General features: G+C 38.0%; 1 non-coding gene across 1 annotated transcript; it reads right to left on the minus strand.

The window, feature by feature from the left end:
- Positions 1 to 8675: 8675 nt before the first annotated feature.
- On the minus strand, positions 8676 to 8762 carry LOC117280789 (small nucleolar RNA R11/Z151). Its single transcript, XR_004511363.1, has one exon. It is a non-coding gene; the product is annotated as a small nucleolar RNA R11/Z151 (small nucleolar RNA).
- Positions 8763 to 14490: the final 5728 nt, after the last annotated feature.

Raw genomic sequence — 14490 nt, forward strand, 5'->3', positions numbered from 1 at the left:
GCTAATCTCTAAATAACATTCCAAAAAATGGCTATCTACGCACTTGCCCCTACTATTATTGCAGTGGAATCCAAATATTATATTTACTAAGTTTAATTAACCTCTATTAGATTCAAATCTTACCACCTTTCTTGCGGATCATTCTAAGGTTACAGGAGACGTGGCAGGAGCGAGAATAACAGAATTATTTCTTGTGGGGCCTGGCTATGATTTTGTGAAGGCAGAAAACTTTTGTTGATTTATGAGAGCACTTTGGTACGATGGCTTGATATGAGCTAGAGGCGGTACTTTCGTTCCATATTTAAAAAATTCAGTTTAGTAATTTAGTATTTGAATTATCAATTGTATATTACCAAATATTAAATTGAAGATAGTTCCTTATGATTAGGTTTTTCTTGTTCGATTTGGTACGGTTTGAGTTTGTGAAATTCAAGACATGGCTTCAGATAAAAGGCAGTGTTCTCTGCCGTGCAAGATTCAGGCAACATTCTCCAATACTACAATAGCATGCGTTGTCATGTCTTTGATTACCAGCATGTAGAACTATTGGCGCGACATTATTCCTCCTTTGATCTTCTCACTTTATCCCAACTGGAAAATATTAACCTCAAAAGAGAATAGAAAAAGAGGCTTATGATATGTCGCGGGTATTGTCCAACCTAAAGCAATACGTTAACGCTAAAAATTGGGAAATTGGAAGTTTGGAACAAAGAGAGAACCAAAAACTTCCCAAACTTGTAGTAATATTCTGTAAATGCTATTTTATGCTTCCATAATAATACATGCTAACAAAGGATTCAATATCGGGCAAAGTTAACATGTATACATATATACTAAAAATGTTCGATATTTCGGTTAATTGAGATACTGCTACTTTGAAACCGAGGACCATACCGAAGTACCGTACTTCCAGAAAAACAATGCTGAAGATGTACTGAAATACCGAAGAATCGAAACCAAAGTACCGAATTAATTTAGTTTGGTCCGATTTTTCAGTTTCGAATTTTATGCCCACCCCTACCCCTATAGTATGAGCAATTGATTATACAGGGAAATAAGTACGACGCACTCTCCATATCTTCGACTTCAAATGGAATCCTTGATCAACTGGAAAGAATGTTGGTTAACTTTTAGTGAGCCATTTTATATTTTGAAATATTAGAAATGTAAATAAACTCTTTTTATTCCTTTTTAATGTCTGCCTGAGAATCTCTGTGTTAATGTTTTAGGAAGGAAATGTTGACCTTTTATGACAAATAGAACTCGTTGTATGAACTAATATGTGTTCTTACTAGCGTTACAAGCCGTCAAAGATACTACCTACTTATTAAGAGCCAATTTGAAGCACACACAACCAACTTATAATAGAAATCAAATCGAATGTCAACCTTTCAAGTTGTTAACCTGAGTTTTTTAATTGTTATCGATGCCAACACTACCCCATGTATTGCAATATTCTTTTGATTATGTTGAAAAGCAAGGAAAATGTTCCTCAACGTAATCGCAAAAATATTGCAATATCCATGAGGTGGCCTTTTTTTTTTAAATCAAAGCTCCCCATAGGGGAATATACTGATAAGTCAAAAGGAGGGGTATAAGCCTGACCTCTTAGAACAAAGCTGGGATGGACATAGTCCACCCTTACAATTTGACCTATCTACAAAGGAATAAGCAAAAATCAGTCAACCTGGATCAAAGATGAAGGTACTCTTCCTCAACCTGATTCTAAAATTTGGCCTCCCTATCTCATCATTCTTCAGTGAGGATATAATCTGCCTTGGTAGACTTACAACCTCAGTGAAGAATATATCTTTCCTATCCAGTTAAGCTAAGTTAGAAAAGTGGTCAGTTGGGATGTTGTCTTCTCTAAAAGTGTGAACAAATTGAAAATATCTTATTAGGTTTAGAGCTTGAATCTCTGAGATGTCATCCTTGATATGCCAAGAAGTAGAGATATCTCCTCTAATCATCTGAATCACAAGTAGAGAGTCTGACTCTATTGTTAATATGTTGAAACCATGATCTAACACCATCTCAAACCAGTTTTGATTGCTTGAGCTTCAGCATAGTTGTTCGAACAACAACCAAGATATATAGTGAATTCCATAATCATATGACCAAGATGATACCTCAGGATCCCTCCACCTCCCGCGTTACCAGGGTTCCCTTTGCTACATCCATCGATATTTAATTTGAGATCCTCTATTGCAAGTTTATTCCAGCGTACAAGTATAATATTTAATTGGGGCTTGATTTTGTCTACCATATGCGATATCTTTGGGAATGGATAGACAAAAGAAAGAGAGAGAGAGAGAGAGAGAGAGAGAGAGAGAGAGAGAGAGAGAGAGAGAGAGGAATTGAGTAGAAAGCATTGACTACATCAAGTAGGTTATCTGATCAATGACTCTAGCAATAGAACCTCTAATACATTCATATTTATAAGTACATCTATATTTTCAGATTTTCCAATAGATAACTAAAGGGGGGCATTGCAATATCATTTCATGTACTTTGTTCTGCGGTTTGATGAGCCGCCATTTGATGAATTTGGCCCTGATGCCTCGAGTAGAACTACTATACAAACCACACGCATCTTCAAAGTACTTCCAAACCTTCATAGCAACATTCCCCTCATAGAATAAATGATTAGTAGTTTCAATGTTGCAAATGGCGCAACGTTAAAGTTTTGATGACCCGCGTACATTAAATCTAGTCAAAAAATCATCAGTAACAAGTTTAGCATTAAATAATCTCAGTACTTGGAAGGAGACTTTGAATGGTAGTTTATAGTGCCAAATCTTAGAATGAGTGAGGGAAGAACCTCTTGATTTTCTAAATGTTTCCCCAACTTATTTGCTAGTGAAAGATCCAGAAGGATTAGCAAGATAGATAGGCCGATCATTCTCTTCTTGTAAAATCTTAATGGACTGAATATGAGATACCAGATGAGAGGGGAGGGTATCATGAAGTTTATCCAGCATCCATTGGTTGTGAGAGATAAAATCAACCACTTTTATCTTTTTGGACTTGTTTTCCTATTGGACTAGCTTAGCAAAAGCACTTGTGTTAGTTCAATTATCCCACAAAACTGAGAGGTTACCTTTCCCTACTTTCAACAAAATATGATTTTCACACTCTTTCTTGATATCCATTAGCCTTCTCTAAAAGCGTGACTAAGAATTACTTTTTTTTAGCAAGTGGATGATATCTTTCGCAATATTTAGATTCCAAGAAGAGGGTGAGAAGAGATTTCTGAGTCCTGAAGTTCCATCATAATTTAGAAGCAAAAGAAATGCAGATGTCATGAAATGACCTAAAACCTACCTCTTCCTCCACCTTAGGATTATATAATTTTTTTCAAGAAAACTAATGATAATTCCTCTTGCTCTCTTATGTGCCCCAAAAATAATTAGCAAGAGATTTTTCAATATGACCAAGGGTAGTTTTTGGTGGATACACAACAGATATGATATATAAAGAGAGAGAATGCAATACGGACCTAATAAGGGCCGCTCTACTCCAAAAGGAGAGAATCTTCCCTTTCCCTTCCAAATCCAGGAAGGGCCAGACATGAATCGGAAAGAGTCACTTTCCTCATAGGAGAAAGGGTGCGCGCTAAAGCTAGAACAACTCTTTTTCATGATATAGGTGTAATTTAATTAATTCAATACTTTTCCAAAATAAGGGGAGATCTGTTGCTTACTACTCACGGAAATATCCGATATATACTATAGTCAAGTCGTTCACCTATGAGAAATAGTTTGTTTCGTTTGAGCCGTCATCGCTTAATATATGTAGGGGGCTGGGGCACTCTCTTCCCAGTAGTAGGCAAGGCAAAAAGACCGCTAACTCTAGTTGCTTCTCTTGTCCGATCGGAACTGGTCTTCTTTTTATGGTGTAAGGGTCGGCAACAGCTCCCTTCGGAAGCTCTCGACATCTTTCTTTTATTTAAGTTATTGATCTCATATTTATAAGCAGGGGGGTCTATGTTCACTATTAAGCCTACGCCCATCCAGTTGACGAGAGAAAGAAAAGAAATAAGCCTATTTATTCACCTATCTGAAGCTGAGAGAATGAAAGCATTAGGGCTCCCAGGCCGGGACGTCTGGCAGAATACTTGGCCTCGTGTGCTGGAAGCGAGACCCGTCCCTGAGTCCTGTTTGCTATTTTGGCCACCATATTTCCAAAATAGCATATTTTCTTTCTTCCAACAAAAATTGGATACCCCAAATAAGTAAAAAGGGATGTGGGAATGGAAAAAACCACTGATAGATTTGATGTCCTCAATTACAAGGGGTAAAGTATTAGAAGATACCATGAAAGCAGATTTTCTTTTGTTCACCATTTGGCTTGAGATTTGTTCAGATTTCTCCAGCTTGTTTATCATCATGGCAATGAATAGCAAGTCACGAGAGGAGAAGAGGATGGTGTCATCAACATATGTGAGATGAGTGATTAAGGGGCTTCCATTATCCACAGATAAAGGGATGAAATTATCATGTATCAACTGGTCCATCATGTAGGATAGTAATTCAACACCAATGATAAAAAGAGAGGGAGATAGAGGATCCCCTTACTTCAGACCTCTAGATGATTTAAAAACCCCATGTATCACTCCATTGATATTAATGTAATACCAATTGTTGGAAAACAATCTAGCCACCATATCAATTCAAAATTCAGAAAATCCCAATTGCCTCATTATATGGCAGAGATAATCCCATGCAACTCTGTCAAAGGCCTTTGCCATATCCAGTTTGAATACAATATTACCATTTATATTGGACCTATTGAAGTTGTGGACAAGTTCTTGAGTGAGCATGACATTATTAGAAATAGCTCTTCCCTTAAGGAATCAAATTTGATTTGGAGATATAATCTTATTCATTAGAGGGGAAAACCTATTGTTAAACAACTTTGAGATAATTTTGGAAGTAAATTTGCTTAGACTAAAGGCCTGAAATGAGTGAATTGATGATGATTATCAATTTTACAAATAAGGACAAAGCATGTATGAGTGAATGTCCTAGGAAGTTCAGTTCTAGAAAAGAAGTCCAAAATCACATTATAAAGATCGTTAGCAATTATATCCCAACAGTGTTGAAAGAATTTTCCAGAACTTACCAGAAATAGCTCTTGCCCTTAAGGAATCCAATATGATTACGAGATATAATCTTATTCATGATATGGTCTAACCTATTATTAAGCAACTTTAAGATAATTTTGGAAGTAAAGTTTCTTAGACTAATAGGCATGAAATCAGTGAATTGCTAAGGATTATCAATTTTGGGAATACGGACAAGGCATGTATGAGTGAAGGACCTAGGAAGTTCAGTTCCAGAAAAGAAGTTCAAAATCACACCATAGAGATCATTAGCAACTATATTCCAACAGTGTTAAAGAATTTTCCAGAAATACCATCAAGACCAGGTGAGTTACTACTGCTCATAGAGAATACTACTTATTTCAGTTCTTCCATGGAGGGGAGGGCCTCTAACAACAAGTTATATTCTTCGTTAACCAATGTTGGAAGTCCCCTTAGGATTGAAAAATCTCTGCAAGTAGTTTCTTGTGTGAACTGTTGCTAAACAAAGTTGACAGATTCAGTAGCAATATCATCCTTGTTCTCAAGCCATGTGCCATCCTATTTCTTAATTCTTGTCAATTGTAATATTTTCCTCTTGGAGTTGATTACAGAGTAAAAGAACCTTGTGTTATTATCTCCATCAGTAAACCACTTCATGCCAGATTTTTGACTCCTGAAAGATTCTTCATTTTTACTATGCCTAATCAGTTGAGCATTCACACTATTGTACTCCATTCTATTGTTTTTTTTGAGTTATCATTCAAGCATCTCTCCTCTAGAGTCTCAAGCATGTTCTACAATTCTTTGGTCTTATTAAAGATATTGCCAATAGAGTTTTTAGACTAGAAGGAAAGAATCTTACAAATATTTTTAAGTTTTAGGTGAAATATCCACATAGGGCCACCTTGTACCTGAAATTGCCATGGTTGTTCCATGACTTGCATGAAGCCCTATTGTTTGTCCAGAAGCCTAAAAATCTAAAATACTTCTTAGGTTCCCAAAGAGGATTAGATGTGGAGACCAGAAGGGCAGCATGGTCAGAACCAATTCTAACCAAATAAGTGACAGAAGTGTCTACAAATCTTTGCAACCATTCAGAATTAAAAGTACCCTATCTAATCATGCCCATATCCTCCTAGTAGGAGCCCATCCATTACACCAAGTAAAGGAATTTTCAGGGTAGCTGATATCCATTAACTCACTGCCAACAATATAATTGATGAAGGGTAAGCTTTTGGACATATTGTGATCATTCCCTCCCTTTTTTCCGGGGATCAGTGACAGAATTAAAATCCCCGATCACCATTCATGGAGAGCTAATTCCCTAGAAAAATATTTTGATGCTATCCCACAATGTCTCCCTAAGATGAGCTTTGCAATTAGCATACACCAGATCCATATATAGAGTCTCGAAATTGTTATGAATTGAAGAATTGATAAGTTGAGGGGAACCTTCATTCATAGTAAAATTAATAGAATTATTACGAATAAACTATATCTTGTTGCTGCAGTTTGCATATGCAAAATCAAATCCAAGTTTTCTCTTGAACTTCTCCAATTTAGTTCTTCCACTGAAAGGTTCCAAAATAGCTACGAATGCGAGGTTGCAAGTTATTTTAAGTTACTTAAGTCTGTCAAAGGCACCTTGAGAAGTGATGCCTTTAATATTTCAAATAAGAGACTTGATCACTAAAAGGATGCGGATTGATCATCATTGTCCTATGAAAATTTTATAGTACGAATATCTTTGCCTCTTCTGTTTCCTCTGCCACCTCTGCTTGAGATTCCACCTCTTGTTGATGAGAATCTACCTCTGATTGGTACCTGTTGAGGTTGTGCTGCCTGCTAAACTAATTTGTCCTTTTTCAGAACCTGTTGCTGTTTGTTTTGGGTACCATGATCTCTTGGTTGTTGAACTGGTTGGTCTTCCTTTTTGTGATTGGGTGTTGTGTCGTGTATCTATGACTTCCTGGTGAGATTGTTGTGATAACACATTCAGGTTATTACTACCATTCGTGTGTTGGTTACCTTTCTTGTTTCCTTTTTTGAACTTTCCATTGATTAGTATTCTCCTCATTATTGGTTGTGACTTGGACCTGTATTTCTTCATCTCTTTTCTTATTTCTACAGGAGAGTATATCATGTCCTTACATACAACAATATTGATTGTATGAGGGAGCACCTTTATACTCAATATCAAGCCAATATCCATCCTCCTCATTACTATGTAACCTCGTGAACCCCAACCAGATTTGATCCTTCCTAGGTTTTAAGAATCAATTTCAACTTTAATCCTGGCCACATTACTTCTAGATTTAGAGTAGGTGAAAATGTCAGGAGACATAGTAGTATCAACTAAACTAACCTTTCTTGATAAAATGACCCACCTAAAAACATGCGAGGGGAGTTGATAAATGAGGATCCATATAGGAGCATATGTAGTCTCATATTTGGGAATAAAGTTGGGGTTCCATCTAATAATCTTCATTATGTATGGACCAAGGGTGATGAAAGATTTAAAGTAAATATGTTAAAAATATGCTTCATTGGAGAAGTCGGTACAAAAATAATTTGTATCACAAAAGGCTATTCTGGCAGTACCTTTAAGCGAAATATGACAGATGAATAAACCGTACCAAACTACTTTGGTACGGTATTTGGTATGCATAATTGATATACCGAATACCGAAGTACCGAACCGTAGTTATTAAATACCGTACTGTACCAAGATACCGAACGCCCGCCCCTAGTCTTAACCCTCCTAGATGTTGATGTAGCAAAGAGCGTGAATACACTCTCTTTTAGGCACGTAGGATGGAAGAAAAATTGAAAACTTAACTTCCAAATGATGTAATTTTCAAATATTAATTGTCATGTAATCAAATATAACAAATTATTTATTCCAATTGTATTTCTCGTTGTTTTTTCTTAAAATACATTGTATATATTTTTTTTAAATACAATGAATATATGTTTCAACTATGTATTTCTTATTATTTTCGGTCCAAATTTACAAAAGTTAGTTGAAACTCCATTTATTTTAGCCAAATAAAAAGAAGATTTAGCCAAAGTAATAAAGTTCAAATGGTATATTTTCTGCAAAAAGAAAAAAGTATTGTGTATATTAATTTTTATTTTTTAATTTTCATGAAATAACTATTTATTTAAACTATGCATTTTTTTAAATTTCTGTTATATATGTTTACGTCTGCATCTTAGTCATCATATATCATGTATGTCTTCCAAATATTGCATATAATTGACATAAATCTATTAGAGTTACGTTTAAGATTTATACAGATAATGTGTTCTATACTTTGTAGCACATACTAAGGGAAGGTCTGACAATGTACCCGTAGTTAATTCGAGTACAACTTTTTTCATATATTTATTACTTATTCCTTTCTTCTCGTGCTTCCTTTGCGATGAAAATGTTAGAGTTACATACGTCCCAGCTCTTCCAAGGTTCTATCCCGCCCAAAATAACACAAAATCTGTCATTGTAGATTATGAGAAAACTCTCAATATTAGACAAAATAAAAGGAGAAAACTCTCAATAGTAGACAAAAAAAAAAAAAATTAAAGAGAAGGGCATCAGTGTGTGTAACAATCAGATCATTAATAATTAAATCTCACTGAAATCCGCTAAGATAATTTTTGTTATCATCATAAGCTTCTCTCTGTCTTAAAACAGAGCAACATAAAAAATAATGAACAATAGAGAAGAGAGTGCAAAAAATGAGAAGAAAGTTTAAGCATCAAATTTTTAGAAATGGAAAAATGAAAACAAAATAAAATAGAGAAGAGAGTGTGCTTAGACAGCCAAGGGTTTGTCTTCAACCACTGGGGGTTTGGAACCCCAGATCAGAAACTCTAGTTCACATATTTTAACAAAACGAAACCAAGAAGAGAAAAAAGAAACACAAAACTGAATGTTGAAGTCACATAAAAGAGGAACTAAATATTAAGAAAGAAGTTAGCTAAAGGAATAAGACACATGACAATAAGCATATCCAGAAGAAGCTGATGAAACAAGATGTACATAGGTCGAATATATAGGAGCTATCAATATTTGATAATGTAAGGCCAGGGCTTGTGGTTATACGAGGTATCAACATAGGATGGTTATGCATTGCTGATTGCTCCATGGACAATTTTCTCATTCAGGTTTAACTGAACTGAATTCATGCTAGAGATTTCTTTGTCAAGCAGGTTTTAAAATGGTGATATGAATAAGTAAAGCTTTCCCTGTTTTGGTTGGACTGAACTTTCCTACTCAATTCATTCAGTGGATCATGGAATGCTTGAAAACTGTATTCTACTCTATTCTTATCAATGGGCAACCAATTCATTCAGTGGATCATGGAATGCTCTCTATTCTTATCAATGGACAACCAACAAAGCCTTTTACTGCAAAGAAAGGGTTAAGGCAGGGGAATTCAATGTCCCCATTTCTATCTGTTCTAGTGATAGAATATTTCAATAGAGTACTAAAAGTCTGGGGAATGAGTCGTCAGGTAGCAGGAGATCTGAATATCCTTGATATTATTGTGCCCGACTTTAACTATCATCCAAAACAAAGGGTAGCAGGATAGTGCCCGACTTTAACTATCATCCAAAACAAAGGGTAGCAGGATAGAGCCTGACTTTAACTATCATCCAAAGTGTGAGAAGATGAATACTATACAACTGGGATTTGCTGAATGCTATTTGATTGTTTCCAAGAGTTCTCAATAACTTCTGGACTGAGTGCTAATAGAGACAAAAGCTCCATTTATTTTGGAGGTGTAGATGCAACAGTTCAACAGCAAATCATGGAGTTAACTGGATTTACTAAAGGAGAGTTACCAATAAGATATCTTGTTGTTCCCTTGAGCACCAAGAGATTCTTAGTGCTTCAATGTCAACTTATGCTGGAAAAGATGATGGGAAGAATTCAAAGTTGGACAGCGAAATTCCTCTCTTATGTAGGAAGAGTCCAACTGATAAAGAATATTCTCTTTTCGGTCCAAGTATTTTGGTCACAGATATTTGTATTACCTGCAAAGGTAATTAAGCTAAGTGAGAAAACATGTAGAAAATTCTTATGGACCGGAGGAGTTGAACTATCAACGAGGGCTTTGCTTGCATGGGATAGAGTCTTTCTATCCTCAGTGTGATGACCCAAAAGGTCATCTTATATTTTATAACTCGAATCTGCACTCTTAAGCCTTAAAAATCTCATTTTTATCCTCCTCTATTTGCGTGCGCAGTCCGGAAAAGTTTTCGGAAAGCTTTTATGTTGAAAATTGATGAAAATAAGAATTTATGCCTTAAAAGTTAATTTTAGTTGATTTCGATCAATATTTTTGGTAAACGGGCCCGGACTCGTATTTTAATAGTCTCGACGGGTCCGTATTGAATTATGGGACCTGGGCGTATGCCCGCAATCGAATTCGGAGGTCCTTAGCTCAAGTTATGAATTTTTGATAAAACTTAAAAGTCTGGAAATTATTTGTTTTTAAAAATGATTGGTGTTTGGCATTGTTAATACCGGGTTCGTATTTGGGTTTCGGAATCCGGTACAGGTTCATTAGGATATTTAAGACTTGTCTGTGAAATTTGGTGAGAAAATAGTAACTTTAAAGTATTTTTGAGAATTTCATTTGATTTGGTGCTAAATTCTTAGTTCTAGGTGTTATTTTGGCGATTTGATCGCGCGAGCAAGTCATTAAGATGTTATTAGACATGCGTGCATATTTGGTTTGGAGCCCCGAGGGCTCGGGTGCCATTCGGGCGATGCGCAAGTTGAGTTCAAACCTCAACAAGGCTGCTGGTGCACCAAATCTGGTGTGCCCGCACTTGCGAGCTCGCAGGTGCGAGCATTAGCCCTGCATGTGCTACCCAAGCCTGAACTTCATTTTTTCGCAGATGCAGACTTCTCTCCACAGGAGCGGGACCGCAGAAGCGGAACCCTATCCGCAGGTGCGGCCCCAGTTGGCCCAGTCCTTTTCCGCAAAAGCGCACGTCATATCCGCACGTGCGGATGCGCAAGTGCGACCAAAGCACCACAAGTGCGAAGGTCGCTGGGCAGTGAGTTCATTTAATTCGGACTCCAGCCATTTTTCTTCTCGTTTCATAAGTATAGGAGGCCTAGGGTGATTTTTCAAAGATATTTTCTTCCCCAAATCATAGGTAAGTGTTCCTTAACTCGTTTTGTTCAATATTTTACATCATTTTACAAGAATTCAACCTAAAATCTAGAGTTTTCATGGTAGAATTAGTTGTTAGGGTAGAAATTAAGAATTTCGAAAATTTGAGGATTTAGACATCAATTTGAGGTCGGATTCCAAAACTAATTATATATTCAGGCTCGGGGGTGCATGAGTAAGTGCATTTTGGTCCGAACCTCAGATTTTGACCAAGCGGGCCCGAGGTCGATTTTTCAACTTTTTGGAGGAAATTTTGGAAAATTTAATTCATGCAATATAATTGATTTCTTTAGCAATATTTGATATTATTGAGTCATTTTTGAATAGATACGAGTGGTTTGGAGGTGAATTCCAAAGGAAAAGCTGTGATTGAGAATTAAGTGGCCTTCAGAGTGAGGTAAGTGTTGTGTCTAACCCTGACTTGAGGGAATTAGGAACCTTAGATTACTTGCTAAGTGAAATTTATGTGAGCGGCGTATATGTGTGGTGACGAGTACTTATGAGCCGCCAATTTACCTTTTCTTCCATGTGTCTTCCGTTTTCTTATATTATCTCTTCCTATGCCTAATTGCTACATGTTTATACTAGTGTTGTTAAATTGATCGTCATTATCATGTTTACGGATTTTCTGTTGGTAATCGAGTATTTATTTAAAAGTTGAGATTTATATTGTGGAACCAAATGTTGAAGTAAGGTTTATACTTGTTATTCTATCTCCCTGTTGTTGTTTATGCATTGCATTATGGTAAGGGAGAGTGTTAATGCACGGAGCATGATGCCGTGCCATGATATGAGAGTTAATGCACGAAGGGTGATGCCGTGCCATATTGTGAGTGTTAATGAATGAAGGGTGATGTCGTGCCATATTGTGACTGTAAAAGCATGAAGGGTGATGTCCTGCCATGATATGAGAGTTAATGCACGAAGGGTAATGCCGTGCCATTTCTATTAATTTTATGGTGAGATTGAGAGTAAAAGCACGAAGGGTGATGCCGTGCATTTTTTCTTACTGTATTCACTATTCCTTTTGATTCATGGTATATTGACTGCTTCGGTGATCATTCTGTTGTAGTTCTTTATCTTGTATTTCCCTCGGTATGTTCTCCTCCCGACATTTCATGTTTAGTTCTTCATTTAAGTTATTTGTATATACACTGTTAAACTGTACAGGTTGATTTGTAGGTGCCTTGCCTTAGCCTCATCACTACTTCGTCGAGATTATGCTCGACACTTACCAGTACATGGGGTCGGTTGTACTGATACTGCACTCTGCACTTTCTGTGCAGATTTTGATATCGGCTCGGGTTGATCGAGATTTTGCTATTGGTCCGCTGTTCGAAGACTCAAGGTATATCTGTCGGCGTTCACAGACCTTGAAGTCCCCGTCTATCTTTTCTGTTCTACTGTTTCTTTCATTCAGGCTGTTGTATTTCTTCAGACTATTATTTGTAGTATATTCTAGAATGCTTGTGAATTGTAACTCCAGATACGGGTAGTAGTAATTAATACAGTTTTATGATATTTCGCACTTATTATATTTTATCTTAGTTATTTATTGTTTACTACTGAATGGGAATAAAAAATTGGTTTAATGGTTCTCTAACGTTGGCTTGCCTAGCAAGTAAAATGTTAGGTGCCATCACGGTCCCGTCGGTGGGAAATTTCGGGTCGTGACAATTAGTATCAAAGGCCTAGGTTGCCTAGGTCTCACGATTCACGAGCAAGCTTAGTAGAGTCTGGAGGATCGGTACGGAGACGTCTGTACTTATCTTCCAGATGCTACGAAGTTTAGGAACAAGTTTCACTTCTATTCTTCTCTGTCGTGCGATTTTGCTTTCTCAATGCTGATTGAACTCTTCTATTCTTATTCTCTCGCAGATGGCGAGAACACGTACCGCTTTCTCAGTTGAGCAGCAGCCAGAGCCTCTAGTGGCAGCTTCTACGCGGGGCAGAGGTCGAGGCTGAGGCCGTGCCAGAGGCCGAGGCAGGGGCAGGGCTCAGCCTAGAGCCCGAGCAGTGGAGCCTCAGATAGAGCTTGACGAGGAGGTTCGAGTCTAGACTGTTCCTGCCGGACCAACTCAGGTTCCGGAGGGGTTCATTGCTACCCCAGTACTTCAGGACGCTTTGGTCGGTTTGGTGGGCCTTATGGAGAGTGTGGCCCAGACTGGCATATTTCCAATGGCACCAACAGTCTCTCAGGCTGGAGGAGGAGCCCAGACTCCCACCACTCCCGCTCCTGAGCAGATAGCTCCCCAGTATCAGGCTCCAGCAGCTCAACCAGTCAGATTAGTTCAGTCGGTTATTGCGGCACAGGTCGGAGATGGGCCAACTATGTCTTCTGAGGCTTTATGTAGATTGGAAAGGTTTACCAAGCTCTTTCCTGTTCACTTTAGTGGTGCTCCTTCATAGGACCCCCAGGAGTATCTTGACAACTGTCACGAGGTTCTACAAAATATGGGTATAGTTGAGACCAATGGGGTTGATTTTGCTGCATTTTAGATGACTGGTTCCGCCAAGAAATGGTGGAGAGATTACTTGTTGACCAGACCAGTTGGGTCGCCTGCTCTTACTTGGGAGCAGTTCTCTCAGCTCTTCATAGAGAAGTTTCTGCCTATCACATTGAGAGAGGAGTGTCGCCGTCAGTTTGAGCATCTCCAGCATGGCAGTATGACTGTTACTAAGTATGAGAACCGTTTTGTGGATTTGGCCCATCATGCTATTCTTACACTTCCCACCGAGAGAGAGAGGGTGATGAGGTTTATTGATGGACTTGCTCAGCCTATCAGATTGCAGATGGCTAAGGATACTGGGAGTGAGATTTCTTTTCAGGCGGCTACTAATATCGCCAGACGAGTCGAAATAGTTCTTACTCAGGGAGGTCAGGGGTATGACAAGAGATCTCGTCATTCCGGTGAGTTCAGTGGTGCCTCATCTAGAGGTAGGAGTACTTTTGGTAGAGGCCATCCTCCCAGACCATTTCATTCAGCGCTCCAGGCATCCCACGGTGCCTCAGGTGGTCGTGGCCCTCAGATGCATTATTCCGACCAACTAGCCTACAATGCACCACCAGCTCCTATTAGTGCACCTCCACTCCCGAGTTATCAGGGTGGTTATTCGGGTTGATATGGTCAGTTTAAGGGTCAGCAGTCACAACAGCCGAGGTTATGTTATACTTGTGGTGATCCGAGGCACATTGCTAGATTTTGCCCTCGA

Source organism: Nicotiana tomentosiformis, chromosome 5 (assembly GCF_000390325.3).
Source record: "Nicotiana tomentosiformis chromosome 5, ASM39032v3, whole genome shotgun sequence".
In the NCBI taxonomy this organism is placed as follows: Eukaryota; Viridiplantae; Streptophyta; class Magnoliopsida; order Solanales; family Solanaceae; genus Nicotiana; species Nicotiana tomentosiformis.